General features: G+C 35.7%; 1 protein-coding gene across 4 annotated transcripts in view; it reads right to left on the bottom strand.

The window, feature by feature from the left end:
* SEMA3E (semaphorin 3E) overlaps positions 1-20,924 on the bottom strand; it is a 258,462-nt gene that overhangs the window by 229,551 nt on the left and 7,987 nt on the right. The window lies entirely within an intron of this gene.

The raw sequence follows: 20,924 nt of genomic DNA, 5'->3' as shown, positions 1-20,924 counted from the left end.
TTAAAAAAGATTATTTTAGCTTCACTCAAGAAAATAAAAAGAAGGAGAGGAAGAATGATGTTCAATGAGCATCTAAGGGATGATTGCATTTGTTCAGGTTATAAGTTATCTCTTTTCTAGGTTTCTCATAGTACTGTATTATTTTTAACATAAATTAATATAGTGTTAAAAGGAATTTTTAAATAGAAAAAAGTGGAGTTTCCATCGTGGTGCAGTGGAAACAAATCCGACTAGGAACCATGAGGTTGTGGGTTCGATCCCTGGCCTCGCTCAATGGGTTAAGGATCTGGCATTGCCATGAGCTGCGGTGTAGGTCGCAGACATGGCTGTGATTCAACATTGCTGTGGCTCTGGTGTACGCTGGCAGCAACAGCTCCGATTAGACCTCTAGCCTGGGAACCTCCATATGCCACAGGCACGGCCCTCAAAAAGACAAAAAAACAGAAATAAAAGAAAAAAGTATTCAAATCCTACTACTTTACACAACTACTTTTGTTCTATATGTTTTAAAAAAGTTTGGTCTAGAGAATGCATACTTTATATTATTGTTTTTGTAGCACAAATAAAATTTTGTGTTTTGCTTTTGCCATGCTTTAGTTTATCACAAAAATCCCCCTGTTCCTGCTATATATTATATTACATCAAGATAAGTCATAATTGCTATAACCAGGTTATTACTGTTGTTCTAGAAGCACTATAATCTGAAGTGTATGGATAATAACGGGTTGTCTTATGGAAATCCATGAATTGCTTGAATTGGGATGCAGCATTTTGAATGTACATCCAAATTTTTGAATTTTTCTAAAGAATCCATAGTATTCATCTGGTTTCCAAATAGCATGCAACCCAAATGGTTATGAGCACATATAAGCATTCAAAGTTGGTAAAATCCCAAGTCTCATTGTTAGAGAGAGCTAAGTGAGTGAAAAGTACACTGTGGTACAACTTGCAGCATAAAATTTCATTCATTTTAAGGATGCACAGGATGCCTGCCAAGAAGTAAAAGAAGCCATCTGACAAATTTCTGAGTACTGAGAAAGTATAGAGAAATGTCCGACAAATTACTATGTATTGAGAAAGAAAATTTAAACATTATGTCACATACAATTTATTCCTACACATATATTTTACCTCTCTTAAGAAGCATCTGAATAATATTATTAACCACTGCTGTATATTTGATCATAGAGTATAACCATGAATTTCAGAAAATGCTCCATCCATAATAAAAAAGGCATACGCTGAAATCCTGTATTTAGTCTGCTACTTAAATATTTGTTATGTGTTTTCTTCATTTTCTATGGTATTTTAAACCTTACCATCATAAATTAAATATTGTATACAAGTAATTTTGGACAATAAGTTTGAAAACAGCCAACTCTTCTATTTGTATAAATAATTTACAAATATGCCAAAAATGAATAATACAGTAAAATCAAGATATTTATAGGGAAATATTAAATCTTGATTTGAAAGTAAACTATAAATAAATTTTGGAGAAAACACATACTATGTATTAAATACCTGAATTAAAGAATGCACATGGACTTTTCATAGCAAATGTCAGACTGTGGTAGAGACTAACAGAAGTTGTACTTTAGTTTGACGATTGTAGGATGAAATATCTAGAAAGCTCACTTTACCGATCACCCCCTTTTCTCTAGTTTTCTAATCTTAACCCTCTGTAGGAATAATCTGTGAAATAACCAATGTAAAGCACTTGCCAAAAATATTTAGAATGTGTGTGCATAGTAAAGAAATCTAGAGTTACCACTATTGTTTTCTGTTTTATCTTCTATATAACTAAACACAGAGTACATGTGTAGAAAATATTTATTACAGTTAAATAGCTGGAATAGAGCTATTAAAACTTTACTCTTAAATTATCCCTTGATTTTTTTTTTTTTTTTTTTTGTCTTTTTGCCATTTCTTGGGCCGCTTCCGCGCCATATGGAGGTTCCCAAGCTAGGGGTCTAATCGGAGCCATAGCCACCGGCCTATGCCAGAGCCACAGCAAGACGGGATGCGAGCCGCGTCTGCGACCTACACCACAGCTCACGGCAACTGCCGGATCGTTAACCACTGAGCAAGGGCAGGGATCGAACCCGCAACCGCATGGTTCCTAGTCGGATTCGTTAACCACTGCGCCACGACGGGAACTCCTACCCCTTGATTTTTTAAAAATCTTATGGATATGTTGAATGATGTGCCTGTGACTAAACAGGTTATAGCATTAACTGAAACACTATCATACAATCTTAAGTCCCTAGCCCACTCTCACTAATTATATCATGTTTCGAACACCTTTTGATGGGTTGTTATGTCCTCCTAAATTTATATGCTAAATTTCCAATTTCCAGTACTTCAGAATGTGATTATATTTGGAGATATGGTCTTTAAGGAGGTAATGAATTAGGATAGGCCCTACCTAAATATGACTGATGTCTATATAAGAAGAGGTTAGAACACGGACAGACACACAAGGAAGACCATGAGAAGACAAAGGGCAATGAAGACTATCTACAAGCCAAGGAGTGAGGCCTTAGAAGGAATCAACCCTGCTGACATCTTTTTTTTTTTTAATTTATAATGATTTTTTTTTTATTATAGCTGGTTTACAGCATTCTGTGAATTTTCTACTGTACAGCAAGGTGACCCAGTTATGCATACCTGTATACATTCTTTTTTCTCACATCATCATGCTCCATCATAAGTAGCTAGATATAGTTCCCATTGCTATACAGCAGGATCTCATTGCTTATCCATTTCTAAGGCAATAGTTTGCATCTATTAATCCCAAACTCCCAATCCATCCCACTCCCTTCCCCTCCCCCTTGGCAACCACAAGTCTGTTCTCCATGTCCATGATTTTCTTTTCTGTGGAAAGGTTCATTTGTGCCATATATTAGATTCCAGATATAAATGATATCATATGGTATTTGTCTTTCTCCTTCTGTCTTACTTAGTATGAGAGTCTCTAGTTCCATTTGCTGCTGCAAATGGCATTATTTTGTTCTTTTTTATGCCTGAGTAGTATTCCACTGTGTATATATACACCACATCTTCTTAATACAATAAACTGTCGATGAACATTTAGGTTGTTTCCACATCTTGGCTATTGTGAATAGTACTACAATGAACATGCATGTGTCTTTTTCAAGGAAAGTTTTGTCTGGCCAGATATACGCCGAAGAGTGGGATTGCTGGGTAATATGGTAATTCTATGTATAGTTTTCTAAGGTACCTCCATACCGTTTTCCATAGTGGTTGTACCAATTTACATTCCCACCAACAGTGTAGGAGGGTTCCTTTTTCTCCACACCCTCTTCAGCATTTGTTATTTGTGGACTTATTAATGATGGCCATTTTGACTGGTGCGAGATGGTATCTCTTAGTAGTTTTAATTTGCATTTCTCTAATAATCACTGCTGATATCTTCATCCTGGAATTCTAGTCCTCAGAATTTTGAGGGGAAAAATGTTTCAGTTGTTTAGGCCACCAAGTCTATGGTGTTTTGTTAGGGCAGTCCCAGCAAAGTAAAATGCATCTCTCCCCACATTCCTCTTCCACAGTGGAGGACCTTGCTTTACAGACAACTGAGAAACTAGAAATCGTGAGGACAGAAAACCCAAGTTCTCCTACGTTGTCAATTTTCCCTAATGCTCCACATCAACACTCCCATACTCTGCTTCCCCTGTGCATTCCTATCATAGCCTAGCCTCTGCTCTGCTTTAATAAGTCCCATCTCTCACCTACTCAACCACTTCATTCCCTCTTTTGCAGCATCAATTGTTCCCACTCACTAGATCATTCCATCACCAGGCAAGTTGACTGTATATCACCCACCTTTAATGACCACACCACTTGACCTCAGGTCCCCACCCAACTACCACACAATCTCTCTGAATATCACACTTGCTCCTCTAGCAACCTTCTCCATGAGCAAGTAGCAACTCCACAACTCCAGCTGTTCAGGACAAAACCCTTAGAATCATTTTTGGCTTCTCTATTCCTCTTATATCCCATAACATCTTATCACCAAATCCTACTGGATCTACTTTTAACATCCACAGTATCTTTTCTTTCTGCCCCATTAATACCATCAGTAAAATCTCTTACCTGAACTATTAAAATAACCTCCAGACTGGATTCCTTATTTCAAATCTTGCTTCTGAAGTCTATTATCTGCTTATCCAGCAGGCAGTGAAAGTCAGACCAAGTCATCTGTAACTCAAGGCTCTTGTATTCACACAGCCCTAAAGTCGACTCTTCAGCATGGCAGACAGGACACACAGATCAGCACTCCATGTGCCTCACTGATTTCACCTCTCACTTTTACTCCCTGCTTGGTTCACTGTTAGAATGGACAAGATGACCCTCTAGCTTCACTTCCAGTCTCTCTGTCCATAATGCCCCCCCCACCAGGTTTCCACTTTTCTTTTAGTTCTCTACTGAGATCATCATCAGAGATACTCTTCTTGATCACCCTATATAAAATAGAACCACTGACACATTCTATGTTCCTTAATCTGCTTTACTGATTTTTATTCAGAATATTACTCAACAACTAGTGTGTGCATTTATTGGTATAGATCAATCAATCATTAGATCGGTGCTCTGAGCTAGAAGTATATGGATTAAGTCTTCCATGTGTATTTCATTTGCCTCACTGACTACAATTTCCTTAAAAAAGACTACAACATGTACTCCAACCAAAAAGGAGTATGAATGGGCCAGTTCAGTCTTTGGGAATAAGTGGAAGAAAAAAAAAGGCTCTTTTAATTTCATGGGAAAAATCCTAATGCAAACCCACCCAGACTTCAGCTGCTGCTCCTGGGTTTTAGATGCACTGGGCTTTCTGAAGGATTGGCAGCTGGACGGGCTAGCCCGGAGGCAGTTACTGACCTTCTAGAACCACGGAAAAACCATAACCAAAAGGGAGATTCTTGAGGCAATCAAACAGATCCTCTGGGAAGAGCTTATGAAAAATTGGAAATGGTTCTGAATGGCCCTGTTGTTTAAAGACTGCATTTGTCAAAAAAAATTGGGTATGTCAGATGGCTGGGTTGGAAGACAAGGTATCTGAGAAGTACCTACTGCAACTGGACACTACACACTAGACAGGGTTCTATATACCTAGTCTCTGGGATCTGTGTTTTTAGCCTCTGACTTAATTTGGGGAAAAAAATTAAAACATTTTCAAAAATAATATATATTTTTCAGAGCTAAAGAATAATATTCATAGAGTTCCTTCTAACAGTATGTTCCCATGTTCTCGTAAATATAATTTTAGGTTGTACTATGATAAGCACTATGATTTAAGCTTTAAATATTATATTCAAACAATCCTATGAAGGATATAGGTGTGTTTTAAAGACGATCTCTGAGACTTAAGTAGCAAAATAGCCAAGGTCACAGAGCCAAAATTTGACTTTTTTGCAGCTTTTTCTGATGAGAAAAATAAGCAAAGAAAATACCTTCCCAGCCTCCACTGCCTTTCTAAAAGTACAGTACATTTTGATAATTGTATGTTTGTCCAGTTTAAACCTTCTTTGCCTAATTTTAACCCTGGGTTTTAAAGAACAGAGTGCTCCAGTGTTATTAAGAATGAGGTAAAACACATAAATGTCTATTCTGGGATTGGTATACTCTTACCTTATGTAACAAATTCTTTAGTAACTCCCAAACGAGATCTCTCCATCCTGAGAATGTAAGTGTTACAAAAGCTAATGTTTCATGTAGAAAAATAAAATGAAGACTAATCTATATCCCATTGGGAAAGATAGTTTGATATACTAAGTGGAAATAATCCTTCAAAACCCATATCCATAATTCAGCCTGCTGTATTTTAAAAGTACAGACACTGGATTTGAATCGTTTTATCATTTGCTAGCTACATGGCTTCACTTGGGCAAGGCATTTAAATAACTGAGCCTCTTTTAGCTTCTTCATAAAATATGAATAAGCATATCTGGAGGATTTGAGATGGTGCATCTAAATCATTGAGCACATGGTGAATACTTGAAAGAGTAGTATGTATTCATATTGGAAGAAGCACCCTAACTTCATGACTACACTAAAACCTGAAACCAATAGAAATTGTGTTTTTAAGTGTCTCCCAATGAATCCATTTAACCCATCCTGCCCTTCTCACCACCCTCCTGTCAATATGAAGACAGCATATAGAATGCAATCTAAGATATACAGAAATAAAACATGGGAAGGAACTGTCAATTCTCCTTTGTGAATCAGACTGTATGAGTGCTTATTAAAAAGAGGCCTAACAATATCATGCTTTTTTTAACAGAGCACTGTAAACCACAAAACAATATGAAATGACTACTGTTTGCAGAAAGTACTCATTCTTTACTCATTTCATCTAAAATTGAACTAACAATGAGCTCTATTTACCATCCACACAGAAACAGACTTATTCTAATATGAGAACAAGAACTCAGGCTTAAAAATAATCCATATGAATATGATTAACAAAGCTTTTGAATGAAGATTATTTGTATTTTCTGCATTTAATAGTCTTTTCTATTCTACAATCCATATGTCAACTCTTTATCATAATTTTTATTCTTAACATCAAGGTAGTAAAACTAATGCAAAAAATTAAGAATAAACTCAAGACCATTCCTTTGAGGATGATGTAAACAAGTTAAAAACAATATCTTTCATATATCTCTTCATTGTCACTAGAACCATATATTTCATCCCAGTTTCCTACTCCTTACCATTAGAGAATATGAAATATAATTTTCTCTTTAATCATTTACCAAAAAAATTGCAACAAAATTGACTTCTAAGGACATAGTGTCTTTTAAAGCATTTAAAATATAAAGCAATATTCATACGCAAATACAGGAAAACAAGAATTTCAGAAATACGGTTGAATCTCTCAGATAATTACCAAGTTTGAGGAAGTGAGGGTTATTTGCTCCATCCTTCAATCTTTTTTTCTGTTACTAAGACAGAGGAGTTTTTATGTTTGTCCTGGAAAGTCCCAAGTGATTATGTAACAATTATACCTGCCGCGAGTTGTCATTTCACTCTACACTTTCTAATGCAAAAGCTGAGAGAAGAAAGGAGTATAAGATACCATCATCTAGGTAAGTCTAGCTCCTCATATTCCTTCAAAGTGCTAAAATACAGGAGATAAACAGCCAGCCAGATTTTATTCCCGATTCAGCACTGTGGACAGCCAGCCAGAAGCTGTTTTCCTGTTCAAATACAACAGATGCTGTGTTTCTTCCTTGTAAGGAAAGAATTTCACCACATGTAGTGTAGAGAAAGTTGGCATGGCACAATCAGTTATGTGGAGTGGAACCTGAATATAATTTATTTGTGTGAGGAGAAAATAGTTTGCTTAGTCATGTCTAGGAGCAAAAATGTTTTCTTCCCAAATAAATGTGTTGCCAATTGTCAGTCAAGAGAGGACAGGTTACACTGTAATAAAAAAATAAAAAACCCCGGAAATCTCAGGGGCTTAAAACAACAGACATTTATTTCTAGCTCAGTTTAGGTATCCAAGGCAAATCTTCAAGTGGGACTTTGCTTGGTAAGTAACTCTGGGACCCAGGGTAACAGATTCCATTTTGGCATGTGCTTTTGTGACTGCTGAGGCCAGAAAAGGCAATGTGACAAATAACACTCTTGGTCTTAGTTGCTGAAAGTTTTTGTAAAGAAGTGGCATTTGTCAATTCTGACCTCATTTAGTTGGCCAAGGCTAGCCACAAAACCGTATGAACTTCCAAGGATAGGTAGGGATGTGCAATCCTATTATGTACCCAATGAAGAATTAAAAGACTCAAATTGTTCAAGTGATTCTTCACAAGAATGTAAATGCTTAAGTAACTTTTTACTATTCTTTTTTTTCTTTTTTGGCTGCCCTGGGGCAGACCCGAGCCATAGCTGCGACCTATGCCAAACCTGCAGCAATGCCAGATCCTTAACCCAATGTGCCAGACCAGGGACGGAACCTTCATCCCAGCACTCCAGAGATGCTGCTGATCTCATTGTGCCACAGCAAGAACGGCTGTTATTCTTTTCTTTAATTTTAAATTTTCTTTTTCAAAATTAAAAAAAAAATTGTATTAAAGTACTGTTGATTTACAATGTTGTATTAGTTTCAGTAAAGTGATTCAGTTACATATATATGTGTGTACATATATATATATATATATTTTACAATCTCTTCCATTATAGATTCTTGTAAGATACTAAGTACAGTTCCCTGTGCTACACAGTAGGTCCTTGTTGGTAATCTATTTTATATATAGTCATGTGTATATTTTAATCCCAAACTCCTAATTTATCCCTCCCCACCTCTTTGGTAACCATAAGTGTATTTTCTGTGACTGTGAATCTATTTCTGTTTTGTAAATAAGTCCATTCTCAGAGGATCTTATTTGGCTGAATCAAATACATACTTACTGAATACATGTATGAATACGTGCACTGAACATACCTATGAATAGAACAAAGCACTATATTTCCGGCAGAGGCACAAATTGAATGAGATACAGCTCCTGCTCTGACACATTTAGACAAAAACACCACCATTGTCATCTTTATCATCACTAATAACAGTAGCTGATATCACTTGAGGACTTTGTGTCCAGCACTGTTCTAAGGGCTTCTCTGATACCCAAATATCTTTTATCTCTATAAGGAACCTGAAATCACTACCACTGTTAGCCCTAATTTGAGATTTGATGCTTCTAAACAGTTCTAAGTTGTGAATATTCTGTTTATAAAGTTTACATTATGGATAGCATTTAATTTATATAAGCTTGTTTCAAAACCCCCTACTAAGCAGACAGTGTGGCATTGAGGGATCTGGGGATAGAATAAAACAATGATGATAAGGAGTTCCTATCGTGGTGCAGCGGAAATGAATCCAACTAGGAACCATGAGGTTGTGGGTTTGATCCCTGGCCTTACTCAGTGGGTTAAGGATCCATTGTTGCCATGAGGGGTGGTGTAGGTTGTAGATGCAGTTCGGATCTGATGTTGCTATGGCTGTGGCATTAGGCCAGCAGCTGTAGCTCTAATTGGACTCCTAGCCTGGGAACCTCCATATGCCACAGTTGTGGCCTTAAAAAGGAAAAGCAAAAAAAAAAAAAAAAATGGTGATAAGAAGTATTCAGGGAAAATATGAGAGCTCAGAGGAAAAAAAAATTGGGCTGCCATGGGTGAATGAGGGGGCTCCTAAAAGCTGGTGAAAGAAGAAATATGTTTCTATTTTTAAGGAAAAATGATTTATAGGTGAAAATGACATGAAACTCCTAAGGTCATAAAAAGAATAACTTTAATAATGCACAGTTTATATATCTCTATTATTGTCTGTAATGCTCGGGAGAGGTTTGTACACGTACACCCACCCTTTCCCACCTAAAGGCAGATTTGAGCAACTATAAAACAATTCTACAACACAGTGAACCACACAGCACAAGAGAAAATGGTCTTAAATGGAAGAAGGATTGGGGAGATACCTCAGATATAATGAAGAATTTATTTTCAGTAAGCTTTCTAAACATAAGCTTTGCTCAGTACTAAGAACTTGCTATGCAATCTCTCTCACTCCAGAGGGCTGGCTTTATTAAATGGATTTTTTTTTTTCATCAGGAAAATTTTTAAACAATCCTGCCTAAAGTTAGAAAAATAGATTAATTTGATTAAGAAACAGGGGTGGGGGGGGGCAGTTCTCAGAAAGTACTTGTGTTGTGGTAGGTTAAATGTACACCCTTGAGGAAATTAGATCATGAAGGAGTTAGTCTGGTGATGTCCTTTCCAAATCTATGGTTTTCTGATTTCAATCATAATATTCAGATGGGGGGAAACAGCTATTGTTAACTATATGTGTCTATTTTCTTAAGCTTCTGGCAAGTGGGAGTATGCATACTGCAAGAACATTTCAAACTATGGCAGTAATTGTGACATACAGTATAGAAATACCTGGTTGTAAAGTAGCTAGGGCAATTGTCACTCATGTTACGATCTCCTTTACTTAAGAAAGAAAATTTGTTTTTTTTTTTTCATTTCCTAATTTTTGTACAAGCACATTCTAGATCAAATAGAGTTCCTGCTGTGGGACAGCTGATTAAGGATCCTAAGTTGCTGCAGCTATGGTTCAGATTGCAGCTGCAGTTCTGATCAATCTCTGGCCCAGGAACTTCCATATGCTGTGGATGTGGCTGAAAAAGAAAAAAAGGAGGGAAAGAAAGAAAAAGAAAAACCATACAGCCCATGTTAAACATAGTTGGTTCTACAATGGGATATTTTGCCAGAATAGGAAAAAAAAAACTATGTTTGCATTCTTCTTTTATAAAAACCACAATGTGTCAGACTTCAATGTTTTCTAATAGAAGGAAAGTATCTGATAAAAATGCCCGTCTACTTATTCAATGGTATCTGCTACTTTTTTCCCAAAAAACATAGCTTTCTCCTGAAAATCTACTACAACCTTCACACCATTTGTGCCTTTGCATGAGCCAGAAATGCCCTCCTCCTTGTTTTTTTCTTTACTAAACTCTGACCTGTCCTTACAGGCCTAGATGAGATCTGACATCCCACCTCCGTCCAAAAACATTCTTCAAAAATTCCAATTCATACCCTTTACAGTCTTCCTCTTCAAAATTAATTTGCTTAAAACATCAAAATATGTGCTAAGAATAATTATTTTCAATAGAAAAAACAAAGTGAAAACTATTTCAGTATAATTTAAAATATTTTTAGAGTTCCCATCGTGGCTCAGTGGTTAATGAATCCGACTAGGAACCATGAGGTTGTGGGTTTGATCCCTGGCCTTCCTCAGTGGGTTAAGGATCCGGCATTGCCGTGAGCTGTGGTGAGGGTTGCAGATGAGGTTCGGATCCCACATTGCTGTGGCCCTGGTGTCGGCCGGTGGCTACAGCTCCAATTAGACCCCTAGCCTGGGAACCTCCATAAACTGTGGGTGTGGCCCTAGAAATGGCAAAAAGACAAAAAAAAAATTTGTAGCCCAATAATTTCTTTTCATCATGAAAATATTTTTATATTTTTCTTGTTTTACGTTGTTATACATCTTCATTTTGCAGTGTATTTGTATGTAATTATCCTTTGAGAATGACCAATTTCCATTTCATACATGAGAGCCAATGAATGCCCTAAGGAAGTTAAATATAAAGGGATGAAACTAACCCCAATGAATATTTTTCCATAACCATGTCATAGAGTATGAAGAGCTTCCATTTCCTTTACCAGAAATTATAATTTAGATGTATTGGTAACTAAGTGATTTTATGAAAGAGGAAACTGTAAACCAGTGTTTGATGGGCTTTTAAAAGGCTGTTCATCTACTAAATCTTACCAAAGATGCTGATTTGGAATTCATACATAGTAGAGTTGCATTTTAAAAGTATTCTTCCACAGCAACAAAAATAATACCAACTTAAAAATAATTAAGCTTATGGAGACCCTATTTGTGAAGAAATTTGGAGTTATCTGTGAACAGGCTATTTATGGCTCCCAGGGTACAGAATGATTCTTTTGTGCCATTGAACTGTAGTTTTCCCATATGTTTCTCATGCAGAATGAGCACCCAGAAAAGACAAGCTGATCATAACACAACAAACTTATCCATATATGTATTAAGTTCTTACTCTTTGCTAGATATTGTTATGTGTCTGTGATATTGTGATGAATAAAATATTGTCCCTACTCCTAAAGAGTTTATCCTAGTGAACCTAATAGACAAGTAGAGACAATTGGAGTGTAGTAAATAATTACAAAGTATGCATGGAGTGCTATGGAAGTTAAAAGAAGACAGGCAAAAGCATATCATGTCTAATTTGAGTCCCCAAAATGAACAGTAAGCAGCATGGGGAGGATGGAGACAAAAGGAAAAGGCATTCTTGGAAGCAGAAGCAATGTACAAAGGTCCAGAGCATGAAGAAGCTTGAAAGGGTGCAAAATGTCATGGAGCCCAATATCACTGGAGACTGGAACTCAAAAAAAGATGCAAAACAAAAAGAAAGGGAAAAGTATACAGGGTTCAGATGGCAAAAAGCCTTAATGCACCATGCCAAGAGGTATGTGTTTTCTCTAAAAAGCCATGTCTATTCTTCCATTAAAGATTTATTGATGGAAGTTGAAATGAGTAAGATTTGCATTTTTAATGATCACTCTGCTTGTAGTATGAAGAGTAGTTTGGACTGACAATAAGCCATCAGTCAGAAGCAGACTATAATAAAGCAGATGGACTATAAAAACATTAGGGGACCAGACCAATATAAAGTCACTTAAAAAACAATGAATATGTAGTGTTCTTTGGACTCAATGACCACCTGACTCAGCAGTATTCTTACAGTCATTCTTCCTGTATATTCAAAGTTAGAGAAAGTATAAACAGATCATAAACTAATATAGTAACATAGGAAAAGAGCATTTGGTAAGGTAAATCCTAAAGCAAGAACAGATCAGAACTTACTAAAACAAGTAAGTTTGGTTAAAAAAAATATATATATATATATATATAGGTTTTTTAAAAATTTAATTTTAATGTTGCATATTTTTAACACCAAGTCTGGATAATGATTTTTCTGGAGCTTACTATTTGACTTACAAGGAGTTAATGAAAAAATTATTCTGAAAAATCATATGCCTCATTTTTTAAATCACAGGACTTTCTACAAATACCCAGAGAGACTGGCAAATCTACAAAATGACAACAAATTAAAGTTACAAAATTAAGCAATCACAGCTATGGTGGTATTTTAATTCTGCCATTCTGTTGTGGTGACCATTCCAGATTCTTTTTAAATAAAAATTGTCAAGACATTTAAAAGCCTCCTGTTTATTTTAACAGTGAAGAAAGATTGTGTTTTATCTTTTCATATTAAAGAATTTCAAATGAACCTTTCATTTACTATAACTATATGAATTATTTTATGATATTTATAGAGAAAATCAGCAATAGCATTTATTGGTCTCTATCTTCCCAGAAAACTGAAAGCATATATTTTATATATTCTAATTTAAAATTTGTCTTAAATATGTTATACTTCTTCTAAATACTGACATTTTAGAGTTAGCCCACAAAATCTGTATTTTAAAATGAAAAAATACTTGAAAAGATTTTCTATGATGTATGCAAGTTTCATCATTCCTAACTAACCAATTCTTAAAGATAATGTGGACACTGGTATTAAGAAAATTAAGCAAAAACACACAATAGCAGAAATAGTCTTTGAATTTAGGAATGTCTCACTCCAGAGATCACGTCTTTTTCCAGGGCACCACATGCTGCTTCTCTGCTTATGATCCACATTCTACACTGGAGAGAGGAGGACAGGGATTACTTTAACAAATAAACCACACATGTGAAATAAAGGAAAGAGCTGGCTTAGCATCTGTGTGAAAAACCCTTAGAAAAAGTGACAGCAATCTCAACATAAACCAATAGGTTGGAATATTTGCCAAATAAACTGCTGTCAACTCAGGTGGCTTTACTAAATACAAATCACCATTTAGCGGTGCCATTTGTTTGTGAACCAGGCAGGCACCCCTTGAGTGTTGACTACAGAGCTCCATTTTAAGGGTACCTTAGCAAAGAGGAGCCTTATCAGGCCACTGGTATCAGTCAGCATAACCATAGCGTGAGGTACCACCCAAAGGCACAAGAACTATCTCTAAACATTTGGGGGTCTGTTGGGACCTTACGGCATTAGAGGTAGAACAAGATTAAAAAGTCAGATTTGGGATTAGGTATGGAAACACTTTCTCCTTATCACAATATTAAAAAATGGGTGGAACTTCTTGTCAGGTAGTGATTTCCCTCTTTAGGAGAACATACAAATTCAAAAAATGAAAAAAAAATAATGTCTGACCACATGTCTGGATGATTAGATGATTAAACTTCCCACCGTCAATCAAATTCTCCGATTTGGGTAACATTTTACAAGCTTTCCTAAACTGCAATCTTCTTCTAATTTTGATGGGGGGGGGGGGATTGGAATAAGATACAGAAAATGCTAAGTGCGTAATACAGATCTTCATTGCGTAAGTGTAGTTGTTGGTTTTTCCACATTCCAGCAAGGATCCCTCCCTCCCTCTTCCTTGCTTCTCACCCTCCTTCATTTTCTGTCTCCCCTCCCCTTGCTCCACTCTTGCTTTCATGTGCTACCTTCTGTTCTCTTTCCCTTCCTCTCTCTCTCCCTTTGACTTTCTATCACTTACTTAGCATTTACTAAGTTCCAGGCACTACTCTACAAGCATTCAGATGTTCATTCATTGAACCCTTATCAATGACACAGGTGTTATTTGAGTCAGAAAAAGGTTAGGTAACATGTTGAAGATTACATTAATACATTTGTTTCTGCTGCACTGGTTTTCAAAACAGTACTTAAAAGTGGAAAAACTAACCATGTGTAAAGCGAACCATTTTGAGCAGCCAGGTGTAAAAGGGTCACAACCAGATGAAGTAAAAACAATGTTTACCAATTTTTTTTAAAAAATCAGCAGAAGGAAAGATTAGTAAATTAAATGAAATAATAAAGTTAGGAATGGACCCACCCAAAATTATTCAGATGCCAAAGTAAGCCAATCCCAGCTGTTATTCTTTACTCTGGCTGCCATCCTCAGCAGGAGCAGTATGGGGGAGTGTGGGCAACCGGCTGCAGTAGCAGCTGGGACTATTTGTTAAGAGGAAAAAAAATCGTCAGTGAAGACAAAGGGAAATTTCAGTGGCTAGCAGTGTGAATGGAAACTCAGAGCCTGGCTAGGGTAGCCTCAGAAGTGAAATGCAGCAGTGCTGTCGGCAAGCAAATTGCAGTACCCACAAAACCACTCACCATTCACGGGGAGGGTGCTCCCTAGAGTGGAGTCTTGTCTGGCAAGACTTTTACTCCAGCAAGAGCAAAATTTACCAATAATACATTTTGTATACATTTTCTCATATTACCAGTATTCCAGACATTCAAAAATTAATGAATATCAATATCAAGCAATATCAAGATCTCTTCTAACTATGTAGTGGGAATAAATTAACAGACTGAAAAGGATAAAAGGCATATCTAATCCAAAATAAAAATTGCCATTATATAGTTCACTAACATAGAAATGTAAATGTCTAGTAAATGTAGTCATATATTCCAAAACATCACTGCATATAGTAAAATCATAGCATTTTATTTATTTTACATCCTCTGAGACTAACATTATAAAAGGCATCTATGTGTTTCTGAGTATGTAGACTCATTGTTATCAATTCATTAATTTTATTTATAATTTTTATTCTTGTCCAATTTTATTGATTTTAAGTCTTAGAGACTTCGTTTTTACTGCAGATCTGAAAAATTCTACAATCCTAAAATATAGCAGGCTTCAGTTTGGGCATACACATTTTGGAGCAAGTAAAAAACATTTGGCAAAAAATCTGTCAAAAGCAGTGCCCAGTACATAACTTTTGTCTTATTTCTGAGAATTATAATGACAAAGATAAAATTATAGGCTTATAATTATAAGCATAATTGACTTCACTAATATTTTTCTTCTTCCTTTAGTTATCTAAATATTATTACAAGGTTATTTTGCTTTGGGGATTTTCTAGGAAATCAAAACATATTAATGTGTTGAAATTTAAACATATTAACTTCTCATAACTGAAACAATACAGAAATAAAATTGATATTTTGGGAGAGGCTCATGATATCCATTCCGGTATGACCTAGTCCTATTTTGTCTTTTCTTTTCATCATTCTGGATGAACAAAAACAAAATATTTTGTGCTCCTTTATTAATGGGAAGGCACAATTACATGGATAATTGACTATGCTAACAACTAAATTACTAACATTTGACTTTGAAAAATATTTTTTTTCTTTTAAATTTAAATTTTAAACATGGGTTGATATGACTATTCTAAGAACACACCATATGGTTAATTCAAGTTTATGCAGACCCTTAAACTGCCAGCAAGCTCAATATTCTAGTACCCATTCTAAGCAGTTATAAAGTATCAGATATCATTCATCTGACCAGAAATATGTGTAACATTTATGCATTGTGATAATGTCAAATTTGAAATTTCTTTTTCATCTCCTTTTCTTTTTTTTTTTTAACTTTGCTTTTGATGAGGAAAAATTACTTATATGTTTAGTCCGTAATGAAGGAGATATTTCAATTTTTATTTTCCATTACTTTCCCAACATTTTCTTTAAAAAATATAATTTTTGCTTTGCTCAAAACAATCAAAATGATCTTATTTTCTATACATTTATTTTGAGAATTTGACTTTAGTCTCTAAAAATAAAATAAGCACCTCCCATTTTCACATTTATTTGCTCCTTAAAGTAGTAAGGGGCAGTGAAAAATATGTATTTTCTTCTGAATTAACTTTCCTTTTGACATTTCTGTTTATGTCCACTAATTTTCTCTTTCATATTAGGTGTATTATATTTGATTAATTTGTATAGTGCTAAAAGGAAAAAAAAACCCTCAAGGATACAGCATTGCAAAATACATGGTCAATTTTTATAAGGTTTATATATAATAGAATCATAATAAGATAAATTTTCACTTGTTTTTTTCCTCAATTATTGGGTTAGAAAATACATTAAAAATACCCTACATAAACTACTTATAATTATAAAACTTATAACCATTGTTTACTCTTCTCACTCTATTAGTGCCTACAGCTATGCTTTTCAAATGATAAATTCATAGAACAAAGACAGCATAGTCAAATTATTTATAAAACAACATTCACACAGGGATAAAATGATAAAAACAAAGAACATTCTTGCTTTTGGTCATTTAGGGCGTTCCTTAGAAACAAAGGTGTAGGATAAGTTATTACATTTTCCTGCCTCTGCTTTCTGCTTTGCCACTGACCTCATGTGTTGGTTGTCTCTCTTCTCATTGCTCATCACTCTAGACATGAAGAGATCCTACACTGGACACCGGGAGATCACAACCAGGGCAAATGGGAAGAAAATGTGATTGAAATGTGACACTGATCATGTGAAGGCCCAGGTGATCTCAAACCACTCTCTGCCAAGGCCTCCCACTGCCTTTCAATAAAATATGGATATTTTATAAAAAATTTCAAAGCCGTTCTGGATTTCTCTTCAGAGCTTTTGTAAGAGAAGAGCTGAAGCCAAACTAAGGCCCAATATTTTGGAGTCGGGGCAGAAGAGAAGTATGCTCCTCCTTTTTCCCGACTTCGGAAGGCTCCCCCCAAGCTCCATCACCTCATTTCCTGCCATCTTTTTTAGGTATCTATTTATATGTAGCATCAGACAAAAGAATAAGATTTGTAATACTAATGCAAATAGACATAATTAGATTGTATACATTAAGGGCAACAGGTAAAATAAACTTATTAAGTACCTTAAATTTGTTAGATTCTAAGCATGCAAACAATAAAATGCAATATACTTGCTTTCAAAACTTTAAAAATCAACTCATGAATTGCATTAATTCACAAAGAAAAGGACAATTCCTTAAAGTCCTATTAAAATAAGGGCAACTTAACATGAGTAAAGAGCATTTATAATATCAATAGTCATGCTATGGACACAGTGGAATTCAGATGATTAGATGTCCACGGGTAAGTGAGTTTCTAGTACATTATAGGCAGTGGGGATGGCAGTGAAAAGAAGGCAGGAATGGTGACAAGATGCATAGACATTTTGCTCAGTTCTTCTCACCCAAGCTCTTCGTATTCAGCTCCAAGAATGAGTACATGGTTTTTCATTCCCAGCTCCATGCTTCCACAGCACTTTGTTCTAACTTTAATATGTCAACAATATCCCGCTTAATCATGACGTCTCTTTGCACAACTAGACCTTAAGCTTCTGGGAGAAAGGGTTTGATTAGAGGCACTGCTCATTTGTGTGTGTGTGTGTTTTAATAAAATTCTTATTTTACAATAGTTTTAGATTTACAGAAAATTGTGAAGCTAGGATAGAAAGTTCCCATACACCCATGACAAGTGTCCCCTATTACTAGGAGTTACTTTAGTGCAGTACGTTTGTGATAGTTAATGACTCCATCCTGATACATCATTATTAACTAAAACCCATTCTTTGTTTAGATTTCTTTAGTTTTGATCTAATATCTTCTTACTGTCCAAAAGATCATCCAGGATGTCACATCATTTAAAAAACTGTGTGTTTTATTCTAAAATTCCTAGCATGATGTTCAGTATTAGTACAATCAAGAAGTTCAACAATAGTCAAGCAATAAGTGAATGACTGAATGAATAAATATTAAAAAGATATGGAAGCTTCTGAATCCATGAAAGAAAAGATCAGGATGTGTAACTGAGGAATGAAGTGCAAGACTAACTTCATTAGTGCAAGACAATTTTCCATTGAGAGATAAAGAACAACTGGAATCTTACAAAAGGCTTTTCTACAATCTACCAACATTAGATGTTTTCTCATCTGAACTCAATAATAGCACCATGTGTCACAATTTATGCCATGAATAATTATTTAAAAGAAATTTAATTCATATGTTAAATTTCTATTGATAATTATATACACACACACACACACATATATCATCCAATAGAAAAGATAATAGGTAGAGAATGGTATATTGGTTATTTATAAATTTAAGCATTTTATGAAGATTAACTCTATAATTTGTAAATTTGATTAAATGACACCCTTAACCTAGGTGATGGACCTAAAAGGGGAAAAAAACGAAAAAGTTAATATGAAAGTGATCCTCCTTTGCAGCATCATGACACTTAGGCCAGTGTTTCTCATGCTCAAGTGTGCATTAAGAATACTCTGCAAGGCTTATTAAAACACAGATTCCTAGCCCCAGAATGACTGATTCAAGAAGCCTGACTCAGTAGCTCACAGGGGATGCTGGTGCTGACAGTCCTGCACACTGAACAGCGCTGGTTTGATCCCAGCTCTGTCTCCTCTTTGCCCTTCTTTGGAAGAAGAACAGAAGAAAATCATATGTAATATCATCTCCTCTGCAATGAAATTCAACTGAGCCTTCCTCAGGTTAATGATTTAGCAGTAGCTCTACTACTTAATGAAGTAAGCCTTTATCATTTTATCATTTTGACCATAACATGAAGCCAAAACAACAACATTTTGTTTTGTTTTCATTCAGTAGATAAATATCCACAAGCTTTAGGAATGACTGGATTAAGTCATTTCATTCTGTCCACAGGGATCTCATCAAGAAATACTCCTTGCCCTCAAGGATCTTAAAATCTATTTAAAAACAACTACATTATTTAGAGAATATGATAAGGCATTTTTACACAAGATCCTCCATCTCCATGGTACATTTTAATTTTCCTCAATAATCACAAGAGATAGAAATTAGTCCCTGAATTCAAATGAGGATATCAAGCCTCAGAAGTTCAATGATTTAGCAAGAATAAGACAACATCAAATAGGATAAGCTGCAGACTCAAATACAGGATTTTAAAATTGTGAATCCATACATACTCTTTCTACTAGAACATGCTGTCTCCAAATAGAGTTCAAAGTGTGTTGGAAAAACTAGGTCTGGTAAGAAGAAAAGAGTCCTACATTTCTAGCATTGGAAAGGATCTCTGAAATCACAGGTTCCATAATAGCTTTTTGACTCAGGATTAGGAAAAAAAAGCAATTGGGAGAACTGAATAGCTATATACAATGCTGTTGGCACATTTCCTCTTCAGGTCCAGTTTCACAGTATGTCTTGAGCTTTGAATTTAAAGTCCTCCTCCATTCCCTTCATTTCTTGGGAGGAAGTTAATCAGGAGGGAAAAGGTCAGTGTCTCCAGCTGACCTCCCTTTTTAAATTTCCTTTTTCATTGCTGCTTATCTTTCCTGGTTCTGGAGGTAATCCAGCCACCTAAAAGCACCACTGAGACATATCCTTAGGGATGCTACTCTTCTGCTTTATCCTGTAAATAAACCCCCTCTTCCTTCTGGTGACAAGGAGTTAAAAATCATAACTCAGAGAAAACAAACTCAAACTACAGAGAAATAGCTAGGTTTACATAATGTTCCTGCACTTAAGTCAAGTTTAGTCACAGACTGGACAGGCTGGAAGGCCCTGTTCTGCCCTGCTCTGTACCCTAATTCTCCCCTCCCAGTCCCCAACATTCCATGGTTCTGTGAATATCAGCCTCCCCCTGGAAAAAGAGGTTGGACAAAGAGGACAAGTTGTCCAGGTGGCTAATGAGCTATTTATTTAACATTTCAATTATTTCCTAAGTCATGAACTTCAACAAATTCTGAATGCCTAGTGAGTGCAATTAAACTTTTTTTAAATTCACAAGTCATGTTTTTTAGCCATTGAATTAGGCAAAATAAATATTCAAGTAAAATGAAGACCAATAAATAGATATCATCCCTTAAAGTGTTTTCCTTCCACTTTTGGTTTAAGGTAGGGAAGAAATCAAAATTCTTTCTGGAAAAGAAGCAAAGGGGAGAAAAAAGAGGGGTTGGTGGTGACAAGAGCACAGAGAAGTCAAGGAATGAAGTGATAAGAGAAGAAAAGGAAGGGGTTGAGGTGACTGTCCAGAAGTTACAAGAGCATCAGAAGAGTAATTGTAGTTTGTTTGTTTTTTTTTTTAAAGAAAGAACACTGACTACAAATGAGAAAATATAGCTGACTTGTGGGGGTGCTGTCTGGAGGCCCCAGCTGCTTCCCTACAATGCAGCTCTGAAGGGAAAGAAGGTGAAAAGGCAGAGAAAGCTCTAGTCTTTCTCATGTGTGCTGTACCAAAGGAGTCATAAATGGTTGTTCAGGATTCCTTAGTTTCCTTGGCACTCTTCACCCTAACCCCACATCAGATACTTCCTTAAAAAACACTGCTCTAAATCATTCATTTTTATTCATATACCCAATCAATGAACATTTACTGAACATCTACTAGGAAAGATGTCCTGCAGCAGACACCTCACCTGTTT

The sequence above is a fragment of the Sus scrofa genome, chromosome 9 (genome assembly GCF_054392235.1).
Source record: "Sus scrofa isolate SSC_HxYL_T2T_F1_AM1 chromosome 9, Sscrofa_HxYL_maternal_Yorkshire_Landrace_v2.0, whole genome shotgun sequence".
Taxonomy (NCBI): domain Eukaryota; kingdom Metazoa; phylum Chordata; class Mammalia; order Artiodactyla; family Suidae; genus Sus; species Sus scrofa.
Note: the sequence above shows the minus strand (reverse complement) of the source record. Positions and strands in the feature narration are given on the sequence as shown.